This window comes from Acomys minous (genome assembly GCF_964271855.1).
Source record: "Acomys minous genome assembly, chromosome: 15".
NCBI classification, from domain to species: domain Eukaryota; kingdom Metazoa; phylum Chordata; class Mammalia; order Rodentia; family Muridae; genus Acomys; species Acomys minous.
Genome location: NC_140497.1, coordinates 9810933 through 9824486, shown reverse-complemented (window position 1 = coordinate 9824486; position 13554 = coordinate 9810933). Strand labels below are relative to the sequence as shown.

Genomic DNA, 13554 nt, shown 5'->3' with positions numbered 1-13554 from the left:
CATAGGTTAGGGTGTGAGAGAAAATTTAGTAGCTCCATATTTTTATTTCAGTGGGATTTAATGACTCACAGTACTGCATATCCACACTAGGCCACAGGATTTTGCCTATGAGGGATTACTTTGATTGGCTCGAGGTGGGACAAACCATCATAAACACCATCCCACATGATGGAGTCATTGACAAAGGAGAAAGAGCTCCAATCACAAGCATTCATCTCTCTGCTCCCTGACTGTGGAGGTGATATGACCAGCTGCCTGGACATTGAGGCAGGATCTCAAGGCAGGAAATGAAGTAGAAACCACAAAAGAACACTGTTCACTGGATATGTATCCACATGAGCTGGGTGCTTTCCTGTCAAGACAACACCCCACAGACTTGCCTTCAGATCAATCCTGGGGAGACATTTTCTTAACTTCAGATTCCTTCTCCCCAGTTTCAGGTTATCAACAACCAGTCAGTACACATCAAGAAGCAGAAGAGCAACCAACACACACGTGCTCTTATTAGAGACATGGATTACATTTTGCTTTGGTATCATACCCTGAAATTGTAATAAACCCATTGTATTGGCATGACGGTTTTATTTCCCAAGCATATCTTATGCATAATAAAGTCTTTTTGGACTATGTACTAGTGAGAGAAGGACATGTCGTGTGTGTGTGTGTGTGTGTGTGTGTGTGTGTGCTTCCATTAACACACACATATTTGCCCCATATGGGAATGCATGACTGAACACTTGTGCAGCATGACGCTTATACACATACACTTTTAATTCTGATGCTAAGTAATAAAATCTTTGGGGCAAGCTGCCTCTTAAGCTTTCATTTTTATTTTGAGAATTTAAGTATTCTACTTATTGACCTATCTGTGCCTGTGCTCTTGTGTTTAAATCCATTTCATAAATACCTTTAAGGTATCAAATGTTAAACACTGAAACACGATGCTAGTTAGGAAAAAATGTGGTTTACTACAGACATCAATAATAAAATTGAGCTAAGTCTTAAAATCATATTAAGATTCTCTTCTTGGCTGAAGTATATTTTTCTTCATACAATTATGTATTTTCTCTCAAAGACACTAACAGGGCCAGCTTTTATAAGTACAAATGACACTACATGAAGTATATTAGGACACATGGTTAAGGCAGTAAAACTTTCCTCGGTTTTCATAAATTACTCCATATAATATTCCTGGCATGTTTTTCATGCCTATATTTTGTCCTCCAGGTCAATTTGGGAAAATAATATGTTTGAGAATAGATTGTTGGTGTTTTTCTTGTACCCCTCAGGAGTGTTGCTGGACCTGGGAAGGTTCTGATACCTGAAAGGAGCATGTGGGAGGGAGACCCTGTGCAACAGAGGGGCTTCCTGGTGTGTGGGTGAACAAGCCTCTCAACTGTAGCTAAGGAGCCAGGTGTCCCCAGAGCCTGTGGGTCTCACTAGAAGCTGCTGGGATCTCGTGGTGAGGTGTTACCCTCACACCACTGCTTTGAAGACAGAAGGACCAAATGAAACTGCTGACGACTTGGAGTCACCAAGGAGTCTGGGGAAAACATGGCCCTGGTATAACCAACCAGAAAATCCAACATTCTAAATTGTCTGCCTGCGCGCATGCATGCTACGTGCATGGGCATGTTCAGCCAGGCTGGATTCTAGGAAGTATTTCTCCTGAGCTTCTTAGTGTGCCATGAGAACACAGCGGTGTTTCCTGACGCCATGGTACTTTCAGGGCCAGCTGTGGAGCTCCTCTGACTTCCCCAGTGCAGCAGTGGGATACTCTTATAATATGGGCACTCAGTGAACACATGAGGTGTTCCCAGAGCTGGTCAGAGATCCCAGTCTGCACCAGGCTAAAGAGAGCAGCTGTGGACAGTTCCAGGCTTCCTCTGTGAGATCATCTTGCTTCTTTCCTGTACAGGCTTCTCCTCTCAGGGCTGGAGTGTGCTCACCTTCCTTCAGGCCTCCTCATCTGAAGGAAAGGGCGCTATGAAAGGGCGTCAAGGTTGTCATGGGCTTTGCATGTTGGAAGAAATAGCATTCACGATTCAAGCTACACTTAGACTTCAGGGCTCCAAGGTGAAGGTCATAAAGTTGTTCACCGAGGAGAATTGGGTTATAAATGGTATCTATGTCCTCGTGTAGGGGCTACCATCATGCCTGGACGACACTGTCAGTAGAAACTGCTTCTTACTTGTTCCAGTGGCCATCTTTATGTCAACTTGACACAAGCTAAAGCCATCTGAAAGGAGGGAATCTCAATTGAAAAAGTGCCTCCATAAGATCTGGATGTGGGGCATTTTCTTAATTAGTGATTGATGGGGGAGGGCCCAGTCCATTGGGAGTGGTGCCATCCCTGGGTTCTATCAGAAAGCAGGCTGAGCAAGCCATAAGGAGCAAGCCAGTAAGCAGCACACTCCATGGCCTCTGCATCAGCTCCTGCCTCTATGTTCCTGCCCTGTTTGAGTCCCAGTCCTGACCTCCTTTGATGATGAACAGTGATGTGGAAGTGTAAGCAGAAGAAACCGTTTCCTCCCCAACTTGTTTTTGGTCATGGTGTTTTATCACAATAACAGTCACCCTAATTAAGGCACTACAAGACATTGAACTGACTGCTCTCCCCAGTGTAGACTTCTACTCCCCAAAACAGGGAGTATTTTTCTTGCTATGTGAACAGCCTGCAGCAGGCATTTTATTACAATGAATAAAGGGAGAAAAAACTGTCCTTTAGCAACTCACACCTTCCTTTTTGGTCTGGGCTGAGCTCATGCGCATGAGTTCTGAAAATCAGGCATCAGTGCTGCCACCATGGTCCAAGGTTAAGGACTTATAACATTTGGGGCTGCCCCACTTCTAATTTTTTTTTCACTTCTAAGTTCTTATTGGCAGCCTCTGGAGGAATGTGGGGTTGGTGGGCTTATCCCTTCACACGCTTAAGGGGTAGCTTTTACCTTTAAGAAAGGGTCAAGGGGTTTTAGTGTAAAAAATAAGAGACACCGATAACTAATTGGCCCTTGAGCAAGAAGCATATCTAAGCCCCCAGAATTGATGGCATTGGGTGTTTTACAAATGGTTCTAGAAAGAAAAGATTCCAGTAGCTGGAAAGAGCTCAGTTCTGCCAATTAAGCTCCATTTCTGCTCAGCATAACAGAGTAAGTGACAGCACACAAACACAGCGGGGATGCAGCCTGCCTAATTGACAGCGGGAAGTGGAGCAGCCAGAGTTAGAAATCATAGACCTGAGACACATTGGGAAAGTCAGAGAAGCTCAACTTTGACCAACTGAGGGAAGCACATGGTGAAGATGTCTTCATCTCTCCCTTGGTAGACATATATGTGCTCAAACGCCATCCTCAAATCATGACTGCAAAGAGATGGCTGAGGTGTGTTTGGAGGGTTCACTGCTGCTGCTCCCTGGTACTGGTGAGTCCTCCAAAAGCTAGACCAACTAAATTTACTATAGATTTACTAAATGTACTCTTTTGGTCTTTCTTATCAATTCGTATAAAAGTTCAGTGTTTAAAGTGGTTTCTGTTTCTGCACTGGAAAAGGGAGGTACTGAGGTATCCATCATTTGTGACATCTCACGTCACACTTGTGCAATCCGTAGGGAGCACGTCAGTAAGCAGCACCCCTCTGTGGCCTCCACATCTGCTCCTGCCTCCAGGTTCCTGTCCTGACTTTCTTTGATGATGAACAGATGTGAAACTATGAGCGGAATGGTCCTGTGTCCTCCATAACTTGCTTTTGGTCATGGCGTTTCACTGCAGCAAATGTCACCCTAATTGAAACACTACAAGACAATGAGTTGGTGCTGCCCACACTGTGGACTCTGACTCCCCAGAGCAGGGAGGAGTCTTCTTGCTATAGAACAGCATGCCTACGTGACATCTCATCGTATAGACAAAGACGTGGAGTTGAACCAGAAGCTCACATCTTCTGTAAGAGTTACTCTTGATTTTCATGTTCTAGTGCTGCACATTTGTGGGTTCCCGGAGGCAGGGTGGGACTCTTCTGTCCCTTGCATTGCACAGTTTCCTATTTCTTTAGCCAAATGGTACTGAGGTCATGCTATTTTTTTTTAAAGGTAAAGAACTTTCATAGCTATGAAAGTCAGTTCCTCTCTGAAGAGATGGCAGTGACAGTGGGATGGCAGCCTGTATGAGATGAATGTGCATGAGACAGGTAGATTAGTATCCATGGACCACTCAACGTCCCGGAGAAGCTGGGCTGTGGTAACTGTGGCATGCAGTAGTATCTTGGTTAATTTTTCCCTGTGTCTAAGGAGTACCAAACATATCCATTTAAAACATTTACACAGATGTAAGGATGCTGCCTTGCTTGGTTGTCTCAGACACAAGACCATTGGCATCTGGCATACCATGCCCATAACCTCAATTTAAAAGCTGAAGTGATCTGTTGCACTAGTTCTGTTTGAGGACAGTGTAGCCATCACCCACATGTCAGGGTCAGGGGCTGCATCTAGCTTCTGGCAGTCAGTTCCTGATTCTTAATTCCCTCCAAGGGTTTGTTAAATAGACCCAACACTCCTTAAAACCCTTGTGGACAGTAACTGTGAGAGGCTAGGGCTGTCTTTGCTTTGTTTTGTTTGGGTCAACAACTTTTCTACAGGCCCAGTGCTTAGAGCCATGCATAAATATCGGGCTTTGAAAAATGTGACACATCTATTACACGTTGATGCTGTCATGATGCCTAGGAAGAACAAAACAAATAGCCTTGCATTGAAATAAACTAAGAAAATATTCTTACAAGATGGAATGATTTTGACAACTTAAGTGGGAAAGCCGTTGGTTATAAATCTTGGAAAACCTCGAGGAGGAAGAAAAATTGGCACATCTGATCAAGGCTCCTGGGATGTTGTCGGGCAGGAATGGCAACTGTGAGCCTGGCTTTCAGTAGCTCTTCCAGCCCAACTCAAGCTCCACTCAACAACCCTGGGTTCAAAATCAGTATCTGGGGCTGAGCAAGGATGAAGACCTTCAGAGCCGATGGAGGAGACTGAATCTGTGGCGTGCATGAAACCCTTGTACTGGAAAGGTAGATACAGGCAAAGCCCTGGGGCGCCACATGTCCTGGGCTAATTGGCCAACTCTACATTGGTGGTATTCCTGATCTTCTGGCCATATGTATACCCACATGTATGCATATCTTTGGCATAAGCACACACATGAGTTAGCATCTGACTTTATCCAGAGAGTAATCACTTAAAATATGCTGAGAGAGAGAGAGAGAGAGAGAGAGAGAGAGAGAGAGAGAGAGAGAGAGAGAGAGAGAGGGAGCATCTTATATGAGAATTCCTTCAATGCCTTTCACAGTGCAGGTTAGCCACATCTGCCTGCAGAGGAGCCTCTTCTGAGTGGACTTTGCTAGATCTTATCTCTTTCTGTTTTCCAGACTGCTCACAGGAATTTTAAAAATTGCAACTGATAATGAGCTTCAGAGTGCCATAGGTAGCCATTTGAACTGGTTATCTAAGGGATATTGAGGACAGATTGGTTTACAAAAGTGAATACGTTTGAGGTCTCTTAGGTTGGGTACCAGATGGAGGGGGTGAAATTTTTCTAAAGGGCATCTGAAAATGAGAAATAACAGAGTATGCAGTGTCCATTAATGAGGGGGAGGGGTGGATCAAAGTTATAGTTGGCAGTGTCCCCAAGACTCGGAGAGAACCAAGAAAAGGCTAGAATTTTCTTAATTGAGTTATCCTTTCAGAAAACTCTAGCCTGTATCAATCAGACACAAAATCTACCACAATTGACTCCTTGTCTACTTGACACATAAACATATCACTGTTAAGCCTTACCACTTCCTTTCTTTTCTTCTGCCATCACACATTAATATATACATTCCAAATTTTTATATTTTTCTATTTATTATAATTTATTCACACATTACATCCTGACTATTATCCTCTCACTCTTATCTTCCCATTCCCATCTTCCCTCCCTCCTCTGCCCTATTCCCCTCCCCTAGACCTCTGACAGGAGGGCCTGCTTACCCCCACCATCTGGCCCCAGCCTATCAGGTCTCATCAGGATGTTCCAATTTTTAAAAACTCCATGGTCATTACAAATTCAAAGGCTTAAGAATTCAATCTTTTAAAACCCAAAGTCTCTCAACTGTGGGCTCCTGTAAAATCAAAGATAAATTAAACACATTCTTACTTCAAGAGAGAAGGACCAGGGCACAGCCACAGTCTTAACGAAGCAAAACCAAACTCCAACAATGTGCATATCTCAATGTACAGTGGTCTGGGATGCACTCACCATCTCCTGGGCTCCTCCAAGAGACTTGAGTCACATTTCCAGCTCTGCCCTCTGTAGCACACGCAGCTTGTCTTCAAGGCTCTGGCTGGATTAACTCTACGACTGCTGCTGTCCTCGGTGGTCATGCCATGGTACTGGCATCATCAAAAATGCTAGGGTACCTCCTGTAACTGTGTTGCATTTTTTTTGAGTTCCAACAATGTTTATTTCTTCCACAGTATATATATCCAAGCAAAATCTTTCAAGCAGTACAAATCTTTCAATGTGGTTACATTCTATTTTTCTTTTCTTTTCCTTTCTTTTCTTTCTTTCTTTCTTTTTTTTTTCTGTGTTGCATTTTTATCAGTAGCCTCTCATAGACTCTCTTTGGGAGTCCAGTCCTACCACATAGCCAAGCCTCAGCTGCTGTCTATGAACCCTTCACACCTTCAAAAACAGTACTACCTGGGCCACTCTCACACAGGTTAAGCTGTCAGCATGAAGTGCAACCTTGGCTGCATCTAGAACATAGCTTCTGTGTGCTGATCCTGAGGAAACACTTCCCAGAAGACTTCACCTCAATGGTACTGCTCTCTTCTTAATCACAGATGGTTCTTTAGCCCCAGATGACCAGCAACATTCATTGTCCCAGCAAAGCAAAGATTTTACTTGAGTGGTTCTGGTTTCTTGATAATCACGGCAGATCCATCAGTTCCAGCTCACCAGACACCACAGATTCTTCACATAAAAGGTCCAGGAGGGTCTTTTCATCCATCTAAAACTTCACAAGTTAGGCTTCAACATTCTCATCTTCCAAGCTCTCACAGAACAGTTCACAGAGCTATCAAAACTCACTGGATTTTCCGGCCCAAAGTCTTCCATGATCCTTCCCAAAACCACATGGTCAGGTATGTCATAGCAATACCCCATTCCTGGTACCAACATGTCCTAGATACACTTACTAGTGCTATCATGAAACACCATGACCCAAGTAACTTGTGGAAGAAAGCATTTATTTGGCCTACACTTTCATACCACTGACTTCATCATCAAAAGAAGTCATGACATGAAGCCAAACAGAGCAAGAACCTCAAAGCAGAAATAGATTCAGAGGCCATGAAAGCATGCTGATTACTACTTGCTTGCTCGTTATGGTTTGCCAAGCATGCTTCCTTATAGAACTCAGAACCATCAGACCAAGAAGGACACCACCCACAGTAAGTTGGGCCTTCCTCCATCGATTACTAATCTAGAAAATGCCTTAAAGCTGGATGTTATGGAGAAATTTTCTCAGTGGAGGTTACAGCCTGTGTCAAAGAGACACAAAAACCAGCCAGCATATACATGCACAGGCACACACACACAAAATACATGTACTTACATCATATGCACAAACATGTACACATATATGCCATAAACAAATATGTTCACATATGTACACATTCACACACACACACACACACACACACACACACACACACACAGTCAGAGCAGTGCTAAACTGTACCATGTATTGATAAATCACAGGAGTGCTCCAGTGTTGAATGTGAACACTCGCTCTTGTCTTCTTAGAACACTCAGCTCGGTCAGACTGTAACCCATCAAGTGCATCCTTCCTAGTTTCATGTCTATGCTTCGAGGCAGGACGGCCAGCCTCACAAAAGCCGATGCTTAGCTTAACAGTCCAGAATCTGGCCACCAAAGACTAAGAGCACAACAGGAGGCCATTTTGTAGCCTTTCTAAAGCCATTCACAGCAATCACTGCTCTTCCCTACTAACTCAATGATAAAGAACATGGTTTCATGAACGATTTTATCTCAATGTTGGACACTAGTGAAGAGTTAATTGTCAAGGTCCGTGTTTCTTGTTGGGATAATAGATAACAAGACACTGTAGCACTAACATGGATTTATCTATGGTTAAAGTTAGGAAACTCGTCTTAAGTGATTCTTTCAGGATTCTTCTACTTAACTGTTAATTTTATTAATTTGCTTCTTTTCAGACAAGGTCTTGCTGTAACACTGCACTAAAACCCAGCTCTCATGTTTACTAATATTTACATTTTTACACTAAAAGGACAAGTGTATTTAACATTCCTGGATACCCAGTAGTTGTCCTATGTTTTTTGTTCTAACTCTACACCATTTAGAGGAGGCGCTAAGGTTTCCATACTCCATATTTTATATATCACAGTACCATTGCTTGTTTATCCAGGAGGCTTTATCAACAAGATTGCACTTTGTGCACCTCTGGCTGGTAGATTTGTATATCCCTTCTTTCAAATACTTTCATCACCATTTTCAAAGGGGCCAATTCTACCCTGGGCTCTTAAAAACACATGTTCCCTAACAGAGAGAGACCATTCCAGTGGAGGAGTTTGCTGACTCAACTATTTTTGGTGGTGTTTTCAGTAAATAAGCATTGTACTTTAGTATCCTAGACATTTGAGAAGCATTAAAATGATAAATGACACTGCTACACAGAGTCTTTATGCACGGGTGATCATATAAAGACACTTGTGTATGTAGTCATGCTTATTGAGTGTTGGTTTCATAGTCATGGGCCCATCCACTGGCTAGTGCCGAATCACAGGGTCATGACTGAGCAGCCCAGGAACCCATTCTGAAGTCAAGAAAGGTCTCCCTCATGGGTTAGACAAAGCATTCAGGAGATCTGTGGGATCACTGAGAAAATACGTGACATTTTCCAACAGAATATTTTATGAGCATTGTCAACAGAGACTCTTTTCCTAGAGGAAAAGTTCTCCAAAATACACTGTAATGTGAAATGAAATCTGCTCTTCAGAGAGAGGAACACATGGTAGACGATAATGTCACATGTCTCTCTGATGGGCTGAACAAAATGTTTGTGTCAGCTCTGAGTGGATCTGTTTAAAGCTGTGGGTGGAAACAAATATCCAAACAGAATTTATTTAACTCAAGGACTCTACTTCTTCTAAGGCCCTTAAAGTGCATGGAAGGAGGGAGGAAAAGAAACAAACAAAACAAAAACAAAACCATAAAACTACCTGACTGTGACTGTCCAGCTATGCAAGCCTTGCATAGATGATGGTGCCAAGCATCTGACTTGTAAGAGGCTTTCTGTTAAGTTTACTCTGACCATGAGTAGGTGAAAACCAAATGGAAAAGTGCTTTCATGAAATATAGTAAAGAGAAACTAAGTTCTGGATGACCTAGCAGAGAGAATTTTCCAAGAAGTAATTGATGAAATTCTTATTTTAATGTAAGCTATACTTCAGAAAACTTTTCAGGTACTTGCCAAAGGCAACAAACAAGTTATATCTTGAGACACAGGCAAGAGAAAGTGAGTGTTTTCTGAAGCTACCTCAGAGTCCCCGGAAGAACAAGTTCTGCCTGGATACTGTCCTCCTGTTGAGCCACAACTTCTGTTTGTCCTGTAACACACTCAAATGATAGAGAATGCTCAGATAATTGTTATATTTGTCAACCTCCAGCCAGGTTGTTCTTCATGATGTCATTTTTTAAATTAATTGAAATTAAGATCATTAAGGTCAATAGAATCAAAGAGCAGAAATAATGATATCAGTTCTGTATAAGAGAAAGGGGGTTAGGGTTGACAGAGGACTTGGGACACTGGCTTGCTATATCAACATTGCGTTCATGTATCTATGCAGGTCTTAAAAGTGACATATTGCTTTAAAATAGATAACTAAAAGTCACAAATTCTTAAGTGCCTATATCTATGGCAGATAGTAAATTCTATGGTAAGACAGTGGGTGAGACTGAGGTCCTGTCCATTTATTGACAGGAACATTTGAGTGGGTTGATAAGCTTTTAGAAATTTTACAAAATCTTCTTCTTCTTCTTCTTCTTCTTCTTCTTCTTCTTCTTCTTCTTCTTCTTCTTCTTCTTCTTCTTCTTCTTCTTCTGGCTTTTCAAGACAGGGTTTCTCTGTGTAGCTGTGGCTGTCCTGGACTTGCTTTGTAGACCAGGCTGTTGTTGAACTCACAGAGATCCACCTGCCTCTGTCTCTCAGAGTGCTGGAAATAGAGGCATGTGCTACAGCTCCTAGCCAAAAATTCTTAATATTAATAAGCTCTGGATACATAGATGGTACAGGTTTTCCCTCATTCTGAAGGTCTTGTGTCTTGGTTGTACAGAGACCTTTTAATTTCATGCAAACCCACTTTCTATTCTTGAGGTTATTTCCTGTGTTTTGGGGACCTTCAGAAAGTCCTTGTTTGTATCTATCTTGAAATATTCTTTTGTTGCGGTACCCCTCACCTGTACCATTCATGGTAGCTGAGAATAAGATCCACACTGAGACATCCAGGTTGGTATTTTTCAAAAGAATTTTGGTGTTCTGCTTTTCTGTTTAAACTTTAAAGCTAGTGCCTATATTTTTAAGCAATAAATAAATAAATTTTGAGGCAATGACTTTGGAAAGAATTGATATGTGACAGCCTTGCAATCTATAAACAAGATACACACACACGCGCGCGCACACACACACACACACACACACACACACACACACACATATATATGTTATTTTTTTCTATCGACAATGTTTCTACTTTTTAAAAGAAAAGTCTTGAAGTTAGTTGCATATACCAAAGTATTTACTACTGAGTGATGCCATGTTTATTCTTGCCCCTCTTTCCACCCAAATCCCACTTCACTTCCAGCTCTCTCCTGTCTTCAAGGGCCTTGGAAAGGGTCCCCTACTCTAACTTCCATATAAGGAACTGTACTGATGGCCAGTCTTACATTTCTTCTTCTTCTTCTTCTTCTTCTTCTTCTTCTTCTTCTTCTTCTTCTTCTTCTTCTTCTTCTTCTTCTTTCAGTGTTTCCATTATGGTTTTTAAATATAATTTTATTTAATCTTTGGGACTTTCACATCACACACCTCATCCCACTCATTTCTAGTTCCTTCCATATCTGCCCTCCATCCTTATAATCTTTCTCCCCCGCCCCCCAAATAAAAATAAAAAGATTAGAAAACAAAAACCAAAAATCTCACCAAGTCTTCTGGGCAATGACCTGTTCCTCTGTCGCCTGCAGCCTTCTGTGCGTGTGCTGGTCAGTTCCTCCCTCTTTCCCATCACATAGTCACTCATAGTAGTAGTACTGGAAATTGAAGTATGTCATGTAGTGCAACCTTTTGCCCAAATATCTTTAGTTACAAAAAATGGACATGGCTATGAGTCATTAGTCTAGTCCAAGGTCTCCGGCTTCAGCTACACCTTCAGTACTGAACCTTCAGAGAGACTCGTGAGTTTCCTCCTGTGACCCTGAGTTGTTGAGGTCCTGTGGCTGTGGTTCCCCAGGACCAGCCCCTTCACTTGTTCTAGCAGTTTTTAGATGGACTGGATGTTGGGGTGGGGCCAACTCCAAGCCCTGGCTCTGGGCCTGGGTGGCGGCTGAATTGGTCAGGTTGCCTCCTCTTCTCCACCCAAGCCATCACAGCCAGCTCTTCCTTACCCACTCCACTGGGAAGCCAGCAAACACATGCTTTAAGAAGCATAAACAATTCTGAATTTTGACTGGAATGAGAGTTTTCTGTTTTTTAAATTCTTCTCTGAAAATTGAAAGGAGTGGAAAATAAGTCAATTATAATCACTGACACCACATTTGGATTTTATAACACTTGTAAGTGGGATGACCCTGCTTTCAGTAAATTGAGTGCATCTGTACATATATGCATATACATGCCTCTGTGTGTGTGTGTGTGTATGTGTGTGTGTGTGTGTGTGTGTGTGTGTGTGTATGTAAGAGAGAGAGAAAATAGAAGTTGGGTAGTGTTACTGGAGATGAATAGAATTCAGAGCATTTTATATGATGGACAAGCATTCTACCCCTGAATTATAACCTAAATCTGATTTTATTCCAAGACAGTGTCTCATTATGTAGCATAGACAAACCTTGATCTGGATCCGGTTACCTCAGTCTCCTAGGCAACGGTAAATTTAATTTGTTAGCAGCTGAAGGCTTATGGGTAGAAAATGAGCACTACTTGGTTTTCCAACTGTCATGGTCTACAAGTCCCCAGAACTAGAATCTGTCTGCCACCGACACCATGGGCCCAGATGATCTCACATTTCACTCCCATGCCAAAGAGTGCACGCCACATTCAAGCTCCTTCCTGTAGCCTCATAATTACAAAGGTATCATTCCAGTGGAGGCCCTGGCCACAGACCTGAAAGGTCTCTGCTTTCCCCTACCACTCCCATCTCCCACTCAGCATCACTCTTGTTAAGGCCTCACTCTTTCCTTTTCCCATCTTGCCTGTTCCGCCGGTGCAGTCTAATTATCCTCTGGACAACAGCAACTGCTTTGCATATTTTTTGCATACACAATTCCCACAAGCATTTCTCTACTGCTGATAACATGCACTCCGTTATGCTACTCAGCTGCCTGGGAAAAGGTTTTGCTTTATGGTCTAATAAATTACAAGCAGAGTCTTCAAACTTATGCAGGTAGCTGGGGGCAGCAGCGTTTCTGTCCTAATGCTACATTGCTTTCCTATTTGGCTCCATGATCATTTAAATATTTATTGGGCTTCCACTAACATCATTTTTCTCACTCTTGACTTTGTGTTTTTCTTACTTGGTTTCTTGAATGGCATTTGGTTCATTCTTTGTTTCCTTTGGTCTCATTGAGCTCCTGAAGGAGAGAGACAGACTACATAATTTTGTGCCTTTAATTAGATTTAATTTAGCTCTGTGCAAAAATTCCATTTTTTATAATTATTGGCATATATTTAAAATATGTGAGATTTATACAGACCTCAGCTAGGCTTAGAACCCAGTACTTTGGAAACCTTTACTATCTCCCTTTATAAATTATTAGACAGTAGTCCTGAGGTGGTGCAAACAAGTGTATATTACATAGCTTGGTATAAATCCATATATGAAGGATGCGATGTTGTCTCTCAAAAACTGAAATTAACCCAGGCAAAACCTCCAGCTGGCAGTGGAAAGCTAGACCTTGACTTCCCAAGGAGTATGATATTGTGTTTAATAACCTGGGCTTTGGCTAAACTTTCACTGAGGTGTACACTGGTTATGACATCCTCCTGTCCTTTTACATTGTCTGCTGAGTCACAGGTGAGGAATGCTCAGCCCATGGGTAACCCTGACTCGACCTTCTATTCTGGGAACCATCACCAAGATGTCCTAAGCTGTGTCTTACAGCACTCTGGTACCTGGGACTATGAGACTATATCTGGGTTTACCATCCTCAGTGTGTCACAGCTATTTCTTCCCAAAGCTGCTACTATAGGTGCCACTGGATATGTCCCAGGGGT

The 13554-nt window shown here is 42.3% G+C and overlaps 1 long non-coding RNA gene across 1 annotated transcript in view; it reads right to left on the bottom strand.

The window, feature by feature from the left end:
• LOC311584051 overlaps positions 1-13554 on the bottom strand; it is a 121673-nt gene that overhangs the window by 36866 nt on the left and 71253 nt on the right. The window lies entirely within an intron of this gene.